Raw genomic sequence first — 16,112 nt, forward strand, 5'->3', positions numbered from 1 at the left:
AATTTCCTGCTCTCACGCCCGCTCGGCATAACGGGCTTCTCACCCGTGGGGAGCTTTGGAGAGCTCCTTCCGGCTGGGGAGTAATTGACCTACCCTCCCTAATTGTAGATTTGAAGCTTTCGTGACTGCAAGGATTCATATTCTTAGGTTTTTTCGGTAAAGTCACGTAGGTAAAAAATTTAAATTAATAAAAGTCAAATAAAAATCACGACGTTTCGGAGGCAACACAAGCTTCCGTCTTCAGGTGGAACCGTCACAGCACGATAGCTGTATCAAGTGAGATAAATTCCAAGAAACAGTATTTGTATATATATACTGGTTGAGGGTGGGAGGAGCCAAGGTAGGCCCTGGATATTATTATTATGAGGTTCGGTGCGGCTGAAGCACGCTGTTAGGACTGAGCCTTTACTTGATACAGCTATCGTGCTGTGACGGTTCCTCCTGAAGACGGAAGCTTGTGTTGCCTCCGAAACGTCGTGATTTTTATTTTACTTTTATTAATTTTATTTTTTTACCTACGTGACTTTACCGAAAAAACCTAAGAATATCTACCCTTCCTAAGTTGCCCAGACGTCTCGGAGGAGGAGGAGGAGGGAGTACACCCTAACTTTATCTCTACCACACGTGGCCTGCCAATCGACTTAACTGTGGTTGAACCCAAATATCCCGCTGGGAAGGCAGAGGCGGCAGAGGTGGAGGATTTCAGAAACCTGTGCTGTTGTCTTGACTGCCGCGCCTGGAGGTCGAACCAACCCAGCGACTTGTCTAGGGCACCAACTATTAACACCACGACAGCGTCTCAAACCCTGACATGTAGCAGACTAGACGCGAGAAACTTTGTTTGTAACTGCAAAGGAAGTACAGTGGGGCTTGTTTGGTATTTCATTTGTTTATTTTATTGATGTGCACATCGAGTTATATTGGCTCTTCGCCCGTTCACGAATAACGATGCATCGGCGGTCAGAACTATTTTCGGAAACCGCTGCACAAGCAACTGCTGAAAACGACGAGTTTACTCCCGCGATGTAACCTGCCCCTACAGGACACCGACCCATCTCTGCTGGACACCTGTGAAAAAGAGCTTTATCCCTTATCGGATTCCTCCAGTATAAATAAATATTCAGATTCTGACACGCACGCACACAATTAGGCAGTGTCGCCAACTCTTTGTGGGAGAATGTCACGAAACAAACCTCAAAGTTGCTCAGATGTCACTCGATAGGCCCTCCAAAGTCTTCAGAAATGTCACTGGGAAACACAAGTCGACTGTTACATAGCGAGCTGATGAAACGACGATGTTTGTGCGGGTCGGCACACGATTTTATTTAGTTCTCCTGGCGCGGCAGTGCAAAAACGACGGTAACGAGTTGTTTTTTTGTTGTTAAATCTCCCACCCAGCAGTAATAATGTGCACACCACAACTGGTCTAAAGGTTACGTGTGGCTCTTTTCGTTCTCGCCGACTGCAAGGCGCACCCTTTATTGCCGCCACTAGTATAGTTTTTGGTCAGCCAAGTCACGCTCGTGTCTTGAATGAGAGTAATGGACATCAAAACGGAGGCGATTTCAGAGGGTTGGTTCGTCTTCAGTGTTTAGGCGAGCTCCCCCTGCCTGCGTTCACACCGTAGCGTAGATCTTGCACCACGCGGTTAGCGCTTACACTCCCCGCACCTGAGACGACGCGTTCCCGACAAAGATCCCCCGTATAGCCTTAACAGACTGTAGGGGCAAGTGCTGTTAGCGAGCACCTATGAAGTCCGGCACGGCACACGAGGGAGTGGGTGGCCACAACACCACCCCCGGCCGCCTTTGTCTCCCCAGTGGCGATGTTTACACATCGCACCGGGTACTCATGTGAGGCTGAGTCAACCTAGGTCAGGCCCAGGACCGGTTCAGATAATCGTCAGCGGTGTTGGCCATGAACGGGAATCGAACTCGGGACACTCCGGTTCGTAGCGCAGCGCTCTTACCGCTACACTACCGAACGCACACACAGACAGACGCACAACGCCCTTAAAGCACATTTAGCCTGGGCTGGCGTTCACAAGAAAGCCGACTTGGAGGCGCCGCTCGCCGTGATCCACCGCCGGCCCTGCTGCCCGCACCGGGGTGTGTCCAGGCTGGGACGCTTGGAGCAGAGGTCGCAACCGGGTACCCGATACCCGCACCCTACCCGATACCCGGCTACCCGTACCCGGCCGGGTATGGGTAGCCGTTTGCGACCCTGGTGCGGCCGGGTACGGGTAGGCCGTGAGTCACTGGTGAGTCACCGTTTGTCACTCATTTCGGGTAGGGTAGGGAACGGGTACCCGTACCCGGCCGGGTACGGGTACCCGTTCCCTACCCGTACCCTACCCGTTTGCGACCCTGGTGCGGCCGGGTACGGGTAAGAAATCAAAACCCGTTTGCGACCTCTGGCTTGGAGGCTTTCCCTGCTTGCTGGTGATCGCGAGCAGAGCCAGCTGGGGTCTTCCTCCATTCACCCACCACTATCTGTTGGTGGGTGGGGGGGCGGTCACTATTTATATAAAGCCGGCCGCACTCACGGTGATTGGCACCCTGCGTGTCTGTAGGTGTCTCTCATTTTCATCGTCCGCTTTCCCCATTGCAGGTGGGACCTCCACCCTCCGTTGTGTTCTGCCTTGACACTTATTTGTGCCATGTGACCGCGTGCAGCGGGGTAAAGTGTGGGTACGCCCACCTCTTTAAAAGGCGTCTGCACCGGAATGGAAGAGCAGGCCAAATGCATCCCCTCGGGAGGGGGTTTCTTTCTATCGCTTCCTCGAGCGGACGCCCTTCCACCATCAGTGGTGCGTGCAAGCAATTTGCAGGGCTGCGCTTTTGCCTTTCAAGCCGATTCCGGATCCTCAGCGCAGTCGCTTCCTGAATCTGCATGGCAGTTTTCCGAAGCAGAAGCCGCCAGATTTCGTTGCTCGAGTTGCTTTTGACGAAATATATTCTCGTTGTGGGGGCGGGGGGGGAGACCCCAAAAACGATCGCGAGATCAATTAAAGCCTTCGTGACTGCAGGGATTCATCTTCTTGGTTCTTTCGGTAAAGTCACGTAGAAGGGAAATAATACAAATAAAACATAAAATAATTCTCACGACGTTTCGGCCACAACGCAAGCAGCCGTCCTCAGGTGAAGAATGAGGACGGCTGCTTGAGTTGTGGCCGAAACGTCGTGAGAATTATTTTATTATGTTTTATTATTTTATTATTTCCCGTGACTTTAACGAAAGAACCAAGAAGATCGCCAGATCGTTTTTGGTAACGCCCCGGAGTTGTCTTGCCACCCCCATGCGGTGTGGGTCAGGGGTCGTCCACCATGCGGCCCTGGAACCGCATGCCGTGGTGGCTCTCTAAGGACCGCCGCTTCACTCTTGATTTGAAGCTTTCGTGACTGCAGGAATCCATACTCTTTGGTTTTTTCGGTAAAGTCACGTCGGTAGAAAAAATTATAGATCACGACGTTTCGATCGCCGCAACAAATGACCGTCTCCAGGTGACGGTCAAAAGGTGACGGTCACTTGTGTTGCGATCGAAACGTCGTGATCTATTATTTTTTCTACCTACGTGACTTTACCGAAAGAACCAAAGAGTATGATCGCTGCTTCGTGACAAGTTATTTTAGTTTCTTTCAGAAACCACCGTCTGGTATTCTTCACACGCAGCGCGGCTCTTAAAATGTTAATTATTATTTTTTTGCACAGATTTCGAACAAAAAATGCTTATTTTGGGTTTGCCTCAGTGCCGGATTATCGTGGTAGCGCGAGTATCTAAATAAGTAGCTACGGGCCCCGCACTATCAAGGGCCCCGCACTAAATACTTTCAATCCATCAATTCCGGTTCAGTAATTCTGCACTTGCTCTATTACAACAGTACGATACTGCCTTCAATTTTTAAGAACGACTTAAGAGCGATTTGTCATATTATCTGGCTGTATAGAAAATGAAAAAATACAATGACTTTACTATTAAAGTTACAAAAAATATGTTTTCATATGTGTTTTTTTACATTTAGGGCCCCTTTATAACATATGCTTCAGGCCCCGCACCAGCTTAATCCGGCACAAGTTTACCGACCCCTGGTATCGGGTGTGTGTGTGTGCAATGCAGGTCGTGAGTCACATGGCCGTGCACTTGTTTGCCCTGGGGTGGCATTGGAAACCCGTACAGAGCCGTGGAATTTGATCTCGAGTCAAGCGCACCCTGGGTTTCACGTTGGCTCGTAAACACAAGGAACTGTTGTAATCTACACGCACGCGCTCATACATGCATGGTACGATTCAGGGTGGGGCACATCCACTTCCGCAGACATACAGCACCACGTCGCATATCCGACCGCCCTCCCCCCCTGTAACCGACCAGAGTGACCGATTAACCGTCCGCACCCAATACAGGATCTGTGCGAGGAGTGTCTGTCGACGTTTCACACCATCCCATCTTCTCGCACCTGGTCGTGCGTCCTTATCCTCGCGTGCATTTGCTCACTTCCAAAACACGGCGAAGCATTTCCCCCATGCTCCCGAGCTGTGCTGCGCTTTAACTTTGGCCCGGAACGCACGCGTTGACGTGCATCCCACCTTTACCGTAAATTGTTGGGAGGCCTTCGATTTGAAGCTTTCGTGACTGCAGGGATTCATCTTCTTGGTTCTTTCGGTAAAGTCACGTAGAATGGAAATAATAAAATAATAAAAATGAAACATAATAAAATAATTCTCACGACGTTTCGGCCACAACGCAAGCAGCCGTCCTCAGGTGAAGAATAGGTCTGTCGAGAAGACAGAGTCATTCAGAGTCATTCAGACTCTGTCTTCTCGACAGACCTATTCTTCACCTGAGGACGGCTGCTTGCGTTGTGGCCGAAACGTCGTGAGAATTATTTTATTATGTTTTCTTTGTATTACTTTATTATTTCCATTCTACGTGACTTTACCGAAAGAACCAAGAAGATGTTGGGAGGCCGTTTGACCTCCACGACTGCCGGTGCGGGTCGCTACGAGTGTGGGGCCCACGACGCGGTCAGATTATCATCGCCCGCCACTGATGTTAGCCATTGCCGGAAGTGAAGCTTACGTTTGCCGGGTATCAAAACTCTGGTCGCCGGGTTCATAGGGCAGCGTGCGAACCACCACAACGCTGCTCCACCAGAGTTGCTGTTAGCGGATGCCTACTGACAGCAGCGTGGCGGCACCTGCTGATGTAGATCGCAGGCCTCGGGGAGTCCACGTTCTCATGCCAGCAGACAGTGGTGGTGTGCTTTGGTTACGGATGCACCCTGGAGAGCCCTGTGGAATAATTACCGCTGCCCTATGGGCTATGGATAACTGCACAGACACACGCGCGCGCACGCGCACAACTGTAACAATGGCAACTAAATGCCACGCGACAACTTGATTCGACTGTTGGGACAAATGCTCTTATCCTGAGTCTGTCACACGCACAAACACACGCACACATACACACACACATACACACATACATACAAAGATCCCCCGTATAGCCTGTACCAGACTGTAGGGACAAGTGCTGTTAGCGAGCACCTATGAAGGCCGGCACGGCACACGAGGGGGTGGGTGGCCAACACCACGCCCGGCCGCCTTTGTCTCTCTAGTGGCGATGTTTACACATCATATTGGGTACTCATTTGAGGTTGAGTCGACCTAGGGGAGACCCAGGACCGGTTCAGATAATCGTCACTGGTGTTGGCCGTGAGCGGGAATCGAACCCAAGTTGCCAGGTTCATAGCGCAGCGCGCTAACTGCTACACTACCGCTCCCCACATACGTACATACACACACATACATACACACATAATACACACATACATACGCACATACGTACAGACACACATACATACACACGCACGCACACGCAGACTCTGCTTGAATACCAAATAAGGGCATTTAACCGTGAGCGCAACGTGGAAGTTACAAATTTTGTGTGTTTTTCTTATCAGACGGACACAGGCATTGCCACAGACGCTGGCGGTTTGCGTGACGTCGCAAGCCTCACAAACTCACCGGTGCGAATAGAAATGCCGTTTCCCTGCACGCCGAATACAGTGGTGTCGGCGGTGTTCGTGCATCGAGAGACGACTCAAATCTCTGAAATCCCGACGGGGTCAGATTGCGATGGGTTAAGAAACGCTGCGTGCGACAATAAAAAAGCGTCATTTTTTTTTGGCTCAAAATCTGAGCGATCGGTTGAGCGCGTATACCCACCAACAACAACAAAAACCCATCGCATCGCCTTGACTTGTGCGCGTGCATCAGGGACGTCTCTTGACTGCGGAGGCGTCCACCGCGCGCGTCAAGCGACCCGCTTGCGTGCAACCGCGTCCGCCCGACCGATGGCTCGGGTGCGAAATAGGGCCGAACGATTTGGGGAAAATGTCTAATTGCGATTTTTCTGACGGACATTGCGATTTGATTTGCGGTTAAAAAAAATGTAAGTCAAGCTTCAGTTCAATATTGACTGTGTAATAGATTTAAAACACGTGATGGAGCATTACCGCATGATACCATCCACTGGCGGAGCCAGTGGATGGTATCATGTGTGATGGCGGGCACAAGCCGGCGTGAGTAGGTTAAACGTTGAGTTTTATAAGGGCACCACGGGGTGACCAGCTCTTCCCCACCCAGTCCCACCCCTCCCACCCCACACCCAGCCCCACCCTCCCCACCCAGCCCCTCCCCACCCTCCCCTCCCCACCCAGCCCCTCCCTCCCCACCCAGCCCCTCCCTGCACGACGGACGGACACAATAATCCCCTGTGGGCTGGTGTAACCAGGAGGTTCCTACCAGTATTAACTCTAGGCCTGCCGAGTGTGTTTTAAAGTCATTGTTGGCCCCAGGGGTAAGGAGGCTGTTCCCCATCGGCGCTTTACATAAACAGTTCCCATTTTTTTAGCTAGTTAATGTAAATGGACGGAAATAATTAATTCCACTCCGGAAATACAGATAACGTCGAACATGTGCTCCAAACTAGCATCCAATGCTAAGCCTTCTGTGCAAGGTTAAAGGAGTCTGTGTTATAAATAATTCCCTTTTTCACTATAAATAAAGCCTCCCTTGTCTTCGCAAGCAGAAATTAACAGCTGTTTTTACACAACCCTTAGGCTCAGCCGCCTTCTCAGAATCTGCATTTATCTCGGAGGAATCCTAAGAGCTCTGAATCCCTTTTTTTCACAGATGTGACATCAGCAGCATCGTTCAGTCAAAGCAACAACTCTTGAACTGATAAATATTTTTTTATCCTTTTATCTGGCAACAAAACTGACACCGGGTAGTGGACGACATCTTGATTACAAGAGACAAGCCGCGCCTGCTTCTTGGGCGAGGCGATTCCAGAGTTTAGGAACTGCGGCGTTTTTGACCTACCCAAATACATATTTAATTAATACGCCGTCCATACAAAATGTTGATTGCTTTAAAATAGCCAATTAATTGATTAATTGATGCCGATTTTGATACAGGCATGCATTGTCACCGGATCCGAGTACGTGTGCAAAATGTGGAATTGATTGGACAACGGGAAGTGGACGAAATTTTGATTACAAAATTTGACCACGACAAACAGAGGAATCAAGTTAAGTAAAACCGTTAAAAAATAAAAGGCGAGCTCCGACTCACAGTCGGGGCCGGCGGCTGCCATCAGGAATGGAATTCGTCGTCGTGCTGCTGCCGTCGTGGTCTTCGCCTCTTCGAGCTGTGGGTCTGGAAGCGTATTCTTTTTTTCGGTAAAGTCACGTAGGTACAAAATTAAAATTTATAAAAGTAAAATAAAATAAAAATCACGACGTTTTGGAGGAAACACAAGCTTCCCTCTTCAGGTGGAACTGTCACAGCATGATAGCTGTATCAAGTGAGAGAAATGGCAAGAAACAGTATTTGTATATATATACTGGTTGAGGGTGGGAGGAGCCAAGGTAGGACCTGAATATTATTTTTGTGAGGTTCGGTGCGGCTGAAGCACGCTGTTAGGAATGAGCCTTTGTTGTGTAAACTAGGTGCGGATGATGTAAAGGTGCATGTAAAAGGGACTGAGCCTTTTTGTTATGTAGAGATGATGCGGCTGAAATCGCTGCCAGGAAATGAGTCTTTGTTGTGTAGAATGGTTGACTGAGCCTATTATTATCTAGAGGTGGTGCGGCTTATTTTACTTGTATCAATTTTAAATTTTTACCTACGTGATTTTACCGAAAAAAACCTAAGAATATGAATCATTGCAGTCACGAAAGCTTCAAATCTAGGTCTGGAAGCGTGTTGGGTGTCCCGACCCGGTATGGAGTTATCCCTTATGGCTGTGAGCCGGAACAACCAAGAGGGAGAACGCCTCCTACGAGTGTCTCTGAATTAGTACACGACACATGGATGGGCGATGTGGCCCCCAGCAACCAAACCAAGCCACCCCTTGGCACCACTCCCCGTGATTAATTTTCACACACGGCATCACGTGTAGGCAATTTCGGCCGACTTGACCTGCAGAGACCTCAAGATCGGCCTCATTGTCAAATGACGCGTTGACGAGGGCCAGGCGGAGGCGTCAAATCCAAATCACGAAAATATTGTCGGAGTGCACGAACCACCCACGCCCAGTTGAACACGTGGGAGGCTTTCGCGACCAATATCATTCATGATAGAGGCTTATGGGGGGGGGGGGGGGGGATTAGATCGCCCATGTCCCAACCCGCTCGCTCCACAAACGTGTCCGCACAGGGGTGGAAATGTGCCAGTCTACGAGGGCGCCTTCCAGAACACCACGAAGACCGCGCGACGGTTCTTGTTGCCATGCTACGATGTTTCCGCAGAGGGCAAGCGGCGTTGAACGGCCGCTGCAGGATATGTGCATCGGGCTCAGACCGGGACTCCGTGCGTTTCCATTTCGACCGTTGCACGTACCCATGTTGAACTTCTTTCAGACGTGGCCAACCGTGCTAATCTGAGGTGCGGGGAGTGTCAACACACAAGACAAAGGCACCCTTATTACCTGAACGGACTTTTGGGGCAAGTGCTGTTCGTGAGCACCTATGAATGCATGCATGGTACACGAAGGGGAGGGTGGCCAGTACCACGCCCAACCGCCTTTGTCTCCCCAGTGGCAATGTTAACACAGCACCAGATACTGGTGTTGGCCGTGAGCGGAAATTAAACTCGGGTCGCCGGGTTCATAGCGCACGCACACATTCGGATACAAACTGCAACATGTCCGTGCTCAGCCGTTCTTCCCGTGTGAATTAAATCGCCAAGCATTTTTCCAGCTCGACGTCAATGGCCGGTCACGTGTTGAGATTGTGCAGCGTTTTGGAAGTGCCCTTGATGTCATCTTCAACCGTGAGGGCGTCTCCGTTGAGGCGAGTGTGACATTCAAATTCACTCGTGATTCCAGCAATGCCAACCGCATTTAAGACGTTAAACTCGCAATCCTCGGCCATCATTGCTCAACCGATATTCGGGATGACGGTGGGTTGCTTCCCGTGTGTGACGGTCAAATTTGGAGGTCGCCAATTTAGCTTCGACCTCCCGGCGGGGCAGTTGAAACGACGGCGCACGTTCTCTTACAATCTCCTCTGTCCACGCAGCCGGCCGGGGTCACACCGCAAGTTAGTCGGCCAGCGGGTCACATGTGGTGAGGGTAAAGTCTTGAAAAATTTGGCCAGCGTGTGGGACAGTCGGCTAGAATGCCCCTTCTAGAGGGGCTCTCCAGAACTTCCTCTAGCGAATGCTAGAGGAAGAAAATTCAGAGACACTCGTAGGAGGCGTTCTCCCTCTTGGTTATTCCGGCTCTCACAGCCATAAGGGATAACTCCATACCGGGTCGGGACACCCAACACGCTTCCAGACCTAGATTTGAAGCTTTCGTGACTGCAAGGATTCATATTCTTGGGTTTTTTTCGGTAAAGGCACGTAGGTAAAAAGTTAAAGTTAATAAAAGTAAATTAAAATAAAAAAATAAACCGTGTTGCCTCCGAAACGTCGTGATTTTTATTTTATTTTTATTTTACTTTTATTAATTGTAATTTTTTACCTACGTGACTTTACCGAAAAAACCCAAGAATATGCTCATCTCATGTATGATTTGTCCTTTCATTAGAGACATTACGGACACGTAACATCGCTCGCTGGCCCTGCGAGACGCTTTGCAGTGGGAATCGAACCATCAACACCACGCAATCAGTCTTGGCGTGGTGCGCACTGACCACTGCGATATTTAGCTGCCCTTTAAGAATCTGACGTTAAGTTAACGAGACGCGAGGCTCACAGATGCTGTTCCATGTTTCCAAGGCTTTTTTTGGGGAGCCGAGCGATTGCCATGCTCACCATTGCACCGGTTTGAATGGAGTCAATAGTTCAATGCTCACTGCAGCTGCCCTTTCATTTCAAAAACGCGCCATCTGTTGTGGACGTTTCGCGAAGCGGCGAAGTAATTCCCGAGCGTAAGCCATTCCGCGCCAGAGCGAGACAAAATCCGCGAGTTTTCCAATTATCCACAACTCGTCAGCATTGTCTGTTGTTACGTAACCTCTGTTTTTTTCTTTCTCCCAGCTCTCCCTTGCACAAGGGCTGCCGAGCCCCCAAGAAGCACTCAGCTGATGAATACGTGATATTGAATCGGACGTGTGACTGTCTCGAATGCTTAAATCATGCAGTGCTCGGTGAATGGTGGTTTTATTTTTTAGTTGAAGGTCACTTTAAAAAAAATAGACCGTTAAAAAATGACTAACACTAAAATGTGTAGTTTCACGGCAAGCTCCTGGCAGTTTGTCAAACTCTGTACCAGTGATTTTATTACGCAATAGGAAGTTCCTGCACCCTTGTCCTTCCAACGTCCTTGTTTAAACCGGTCTATGTAGAAGTCACCGACTTCAAAACCGGGTCCTCGTGTGTAACATGCCTGTCCCGGGCTGTCACAATTAACTGCACTAAACTCCGCCGCTTCTGCAGTCCAAATGCATCTGCAATATGAATATGTAACAATGCCCTTTTCGCGAAGTTTTTTTATCCCCCCTTCGGACTATTCTGGCCTCGGAAAAGCTTGGCCAATTCCCTTCATCAAATGTTCGGTCTCGTGAAAGGAAACTGGAGTACTTGGAGACAACCCACACGTTTGAGAGGGGCAACGCTGTGAGTTTTGCTTATTTTAAATAATCCATTGCTTGTGTTGTGCCATCGACAGCTCACCACACTAACCCAAGCACACCTGATGTTTAACATCCACGGTAGCGTATCCTCCCAGCTCAAGCCGGCTTCGCCTTACAAGATCTCGAAATGGCCCTGTAGTTGAATGAAGGTAGATTAAGGGGTGATTGGGTACAGGTAAGGAGGGGGGGTTGTTGTATTTAGTGGAATAAAAAACTGTATACAGTACGGTATTTTAAAAATGCTCTTTTGCAGGCAGCATTGATTGCAGCCATGAATGAAATGAACTCATGGGTAATGTGAACTTAATGGTGCCAATTATAGTATTTAATTCAACCAATTGATTCTAAGTGAACCAATGAAACGAGCCAATGGATCAAGTGAACATAATTGAGCGAATCAATGAATCGGCTGAACTTAGTGGCTTAGAATCTCGCACCGAAAGAAACCACTTGGGATTGAGTGAAGCAGTGGATTGAGTGAGACAATCCACAGCCGTACGCAAAAAGCCTCACCATACCTGTCAACCCCTGATCAGAGCCCTACCTTATTACAGACTAATTCCGACCGTATTGGTCACCCCGTGTCCCTTATAAATCTCAACGTTCATCCTACAAAGTTCCATCACAAGAGAGAAACACAAACAAATAGACAAAAATTAAGTTAATTTTTTGTGCGCCATATGGACCTGAAAACTAAGTTACGTAAGAATACGGGATGGGTTGACAGGTATTCCTCACTCACACCTTTTCACCGGTTGGGTGTTCTTTCACCACCCTCCACACAATGCCCCTCCCCCCCTCTCTCCCCAAGACCCGCAGGTTCGAAGGTTGAGACTGCAACCCGCTTGTCAATGTGTGCTTATCGCCGATAGGGCCCTCCTTATCTTTGCCGAGTGACCGTAACACCATACACGGTATCGTTTCAGTCGTTAACACCAAAAATGGTATGCCTCGCATTTCATCCACTTGGCAGGATTGCAACGATCGTCGGCAGCAGTGGTCAATCCACTGCTAGATGAAGGCCTCCACCACCTCTTTACCATCCATCCCACAATGTAATAATACTTTAAGAGGTCGGTGTAAGAGCCATGAGACAGAAAGTGAGCGTATTATTTCTGTATATACATTTCATGTACAACCGTCATACATTTGTTAACAGACTGGTTATATTTGATTTGGAATATTCAAACTGTTTAGAAACCCCCCTGTGGTTAGACGCTCCGTTGGTTGAACCCATGACGTCACTTCCGGTTTCACAGTATAAAAGGGGGGGGGGGGGCGAGTGGGTACGGTCTTACTTAATTTGGAGCTTTCGTGACTGCACGAATTACTCTTTGGTTCTTTCGGTAAAGTCACATATAAAGAGAAAATAATAAATTAAATACTAGCATACCACGTTTCGATTGCAACACAAGCAATCATCATCAGGTATAAATGAAATAGAAACACAAATCTAGTATACTTAGAAATGTAATGTAATACAACAGAGAGTCGGATAACATAACAGTCAACACCCTATCTGGTTGATTACGTTCTTCCTGAGAATGCTGAATTTGAGAGAGAGATAAAACACAGAACCAGAGACATATAGAGAGACGTACATAGGCACACAGAGAAACCACGTCTCTGTGTCGAGGCCTTAAATAGAGAGAGGGGGTAGGAGAGAGAGGGAGGGGTTAGCGAAATTAGCATGTCAATGAGTGGCACGCTGCAGGGAGTGAGAGGGACACCAGGCGAGACACAGAGCAGAACAAAGAAGGGCAAAACGAGTGGAGACAGAGAAAGTACACTAAATCAAATAAACCTAGCAAAATTTTGAAATATAATGTAATGCAACACAGAGGGTCGGGGTACATTCTGTTACCGTGCGACAGGGTGATGCAGTACGTGAACAGGCGAAGATATAACTTTAGAAAACGCTCGTATTTGTGCAAATAAGAATAAAGAAAAACTCTGAGTTAAGACACCTCAAACACGCGTCAGACTTATTGATCCCACAAGTTAAGGCGTAGCTGCGCCTGCAGTCGGATATGTGAATATATAACCATTTGTTACTGGTTAAAATCAAGGGCAATACGGCTCTAACCACGGGGAAAACCCTTTACTGTGCTTTAAAAATTCAAATTCAAATGCAAAACCATGAATATATTAGCGTATGTGGAAAGGTCGAAAATGTGAGAAAAAAAATGTATTGATAACAAAACAAGCTTCCTCATAAGGCGCTACTTGTGTGCGTCCTGCGCTTTGCATATGAATTGCAGCGCTTTCAAAAGTGCCGCATGTACGTAAACGGCGGTCAGTTCCGTGACTCGATACTGCACGGTCGACTTGTACAGCGCCTTAGATTTCATCCGAAGGCCAAGTGAATAAAAACTGCAACCGGCACACCACATGGGATGTGTCATACCTGTTTGATCAGTGCCCTACCTTAATACAACAGACCAATTCAGACCGTAACGGTCACCCCGTGCCCTTAAAAAATGTCAACGTTCATCCTAACATAGTCCCATCACAAGGGGAGAAACGCAGACAAAACTTGTTTTTTTGTCCGTATAACTCTTCGTGTGCCGCCCTATCCCCAGTGTAGCAGCGGGTTTGGAAAGCGTCCCGCAATAAATAAAATCAACCCCGACTACTGCGCTGTATTATATTATTATAAAGTACTACACAAACCCACACACAGGATGGTGAGTGTCCTGTGAGTTCACAACTCGATCCATGTGCATCACCCATCATTGTGGCAGGTACCTACTTCTTATAAAATAAGTCTTCCACTACCCTTATAATTCTGGAAGTGTCTTCCTCATTGGAAAGACAGCTTCCTCTTCTAGAAGAGGTCTTTCAACAACATCAACATAAAATTTTCAACATCGTTGTGAAAGACAGCTTCCTCTTGTGGAAGATAGCCTCCACCACCATCATCATTATCCCCATCATCATCATATCACCATCATTCTGGAGGGTAAATTATTCTTCTGCGAGATGTTTTCTCCTTCTGGACGAAGTCTTCCTCTTCTCAAAGACGGCTAACTCTTATGGAGATGTTCATCATCATCAAAGACAAAGATCCCCCGTGTAGTGGCAATGTTTACACATCGTACCAGGTACTCATTTGAGGTTGAGTCGACCTAGAGGAGGACTAAAGACCGGTTCAGATAATTAATCAATACCTATACCCGCTATTCTCCACTAAGTGACGCTGACGTCACCACAGAGCCTGTGCCAGGCCAGGTGCACTTTGAGGCCACGTGAAGTGTCGAAGGCTCACTGACAGGAGGTCTCGGGACAGACCCAGGTGCCATGGGTTGGCTGAGATTACCAGTAGATGCACCAGCTGTACCCCCTACTGTGCCAACTTGCTGTATTTTAGCTGCCCGACACTCCAGTCATTGTTGTGAGCGTCGCTCCTCTGCCTTCCGTTGTTGCTGGAGGGCAACTGCCTTCAACTGCCCAGGAGCATCCTTCACGAGCCTCCTCGATAGAGGCCGATCTTGACACCGCTGGTACCAGACGTCGGCAAATCCACTCAGCTTCATGTACTCCCATACCGCATCAGTCCATCTCTTCTCCAGCCCATGTTGTGCCCGTTAATCCCCATCTATGCGGTTAAACAGAAGCTGCTTGGACATGCGGTGGCTTGGCATGAAAAGAAAATGATGCCCGACTGATTCAGAGTGAGACCTGTCAAACCGGAGCTGGTCATAAGCACACTGCCCAGGTATGGGAAACTTTCCACTTTCTCAACTGCTCCATCACCAATGGGGAGCTGACAGGGTGGAGTGTTTGGTGCCACAGAATACCCAGGCAGGTGCCTAATTTTGGTGGGGCTGATGGTAAGACCCCGCCTCTTAGTGGCACACTCCGGGTTCAGCATTAGCACCTCCAACTCTTCTGAGTGAGCAGCAATCACCAAATCATCGGCATAGTTGACCAATAGGGAGCCATCCCTCGATCGAGCATCGATCAGCCTCCTGTTGTATTTGTATCAGATGGCAATTCCTCTGGTACAGCCATGGAAAGATTCTCAAACTACGTGGTCAAAGATGATGTGTCGGGTGGTGGCGAGTTTAACGACACATTTATATATTTACGTGATCTAACCCCCCCCCCACCCAAAACAAACCCTCTATTATTGATGATATTGGTCGCAAAAGCCTCCTTACGCGTTAAACTCCCCAACATCATCATCACATGACTTAAAGCTTTCGTGACTGCAGGAATTCATATTCTTTGGGTCATTCGGTAAAGTCACGTAGATAGGTTCAAAGAAAAAAAAGAAAATAACAAAAAACTACGACGTTTCGATCACAACACAAGCTATCATCGTCAAGAGTAAATTAAATTCGAAAAGCCGTAGTTTTTTGTTCTTTTCTTTGAACTTATCTACGTGAAATCTTGACTTAAAGCTTTCGTGACTGCAGGAATTCATCCTCTTTGGGTCTTTCGGTAAAGTCACGTAGATTAAAAAAAAAATCACATTCTTTTCTATCGACGTGACTTTACCGAAAGACCCAAAGACTATTTACGTGATCATGGGACCTCCTTTGCCAGTACCAAAATATGATAACAGGTTTTTCCCCTTTTTTTCTGGCAAAAAAATAGGTATTAAGATGTTAAAACGCCAAACTGAAACCTTTTACAAGGAATCATGTCTGCATTAACCACAACGCTTGTGGTCAGATTGCAAACAAAAAAACATACTCTGATAATATATACATTGTCCTTGAAACTGATTGGTCCACACCAGAGACAGCTTTCTTTTGAGCCTCGTCTCAAACGGTGTTAGACCAGAGGATGCCAAAAGGCGTACTTTTTGCCAGAAAAAAGGGGAAAAAACCTATTTTCATATTTTGGTACTGGCAAAAGAGGTCCTATGATCACGTAGATAGTTTTTGGCTCTTTCGGTAAAGTCACACCGACAGAAAAATTACGTGATTTTTAAAATGATTTTTCTACCTACGTGACTTT

This window comes from Lethenteron reissneri, chromosome 53 (assembly GCF_015708825.2).
Source record: "Lethenteron reissneri isolate LAM-NWPU_2019-01 chromosome 53, ASM1570882v1, whole genome shotgun sequence".
Classification (NCBI taxonomy): domain Eukaryota; kingdom Metazoa; phylum Chordata; class Hyperoartia; order Petromyzontiformes; family Petromyzontidae; genus Lethenteron; species Lethenteron reissneri.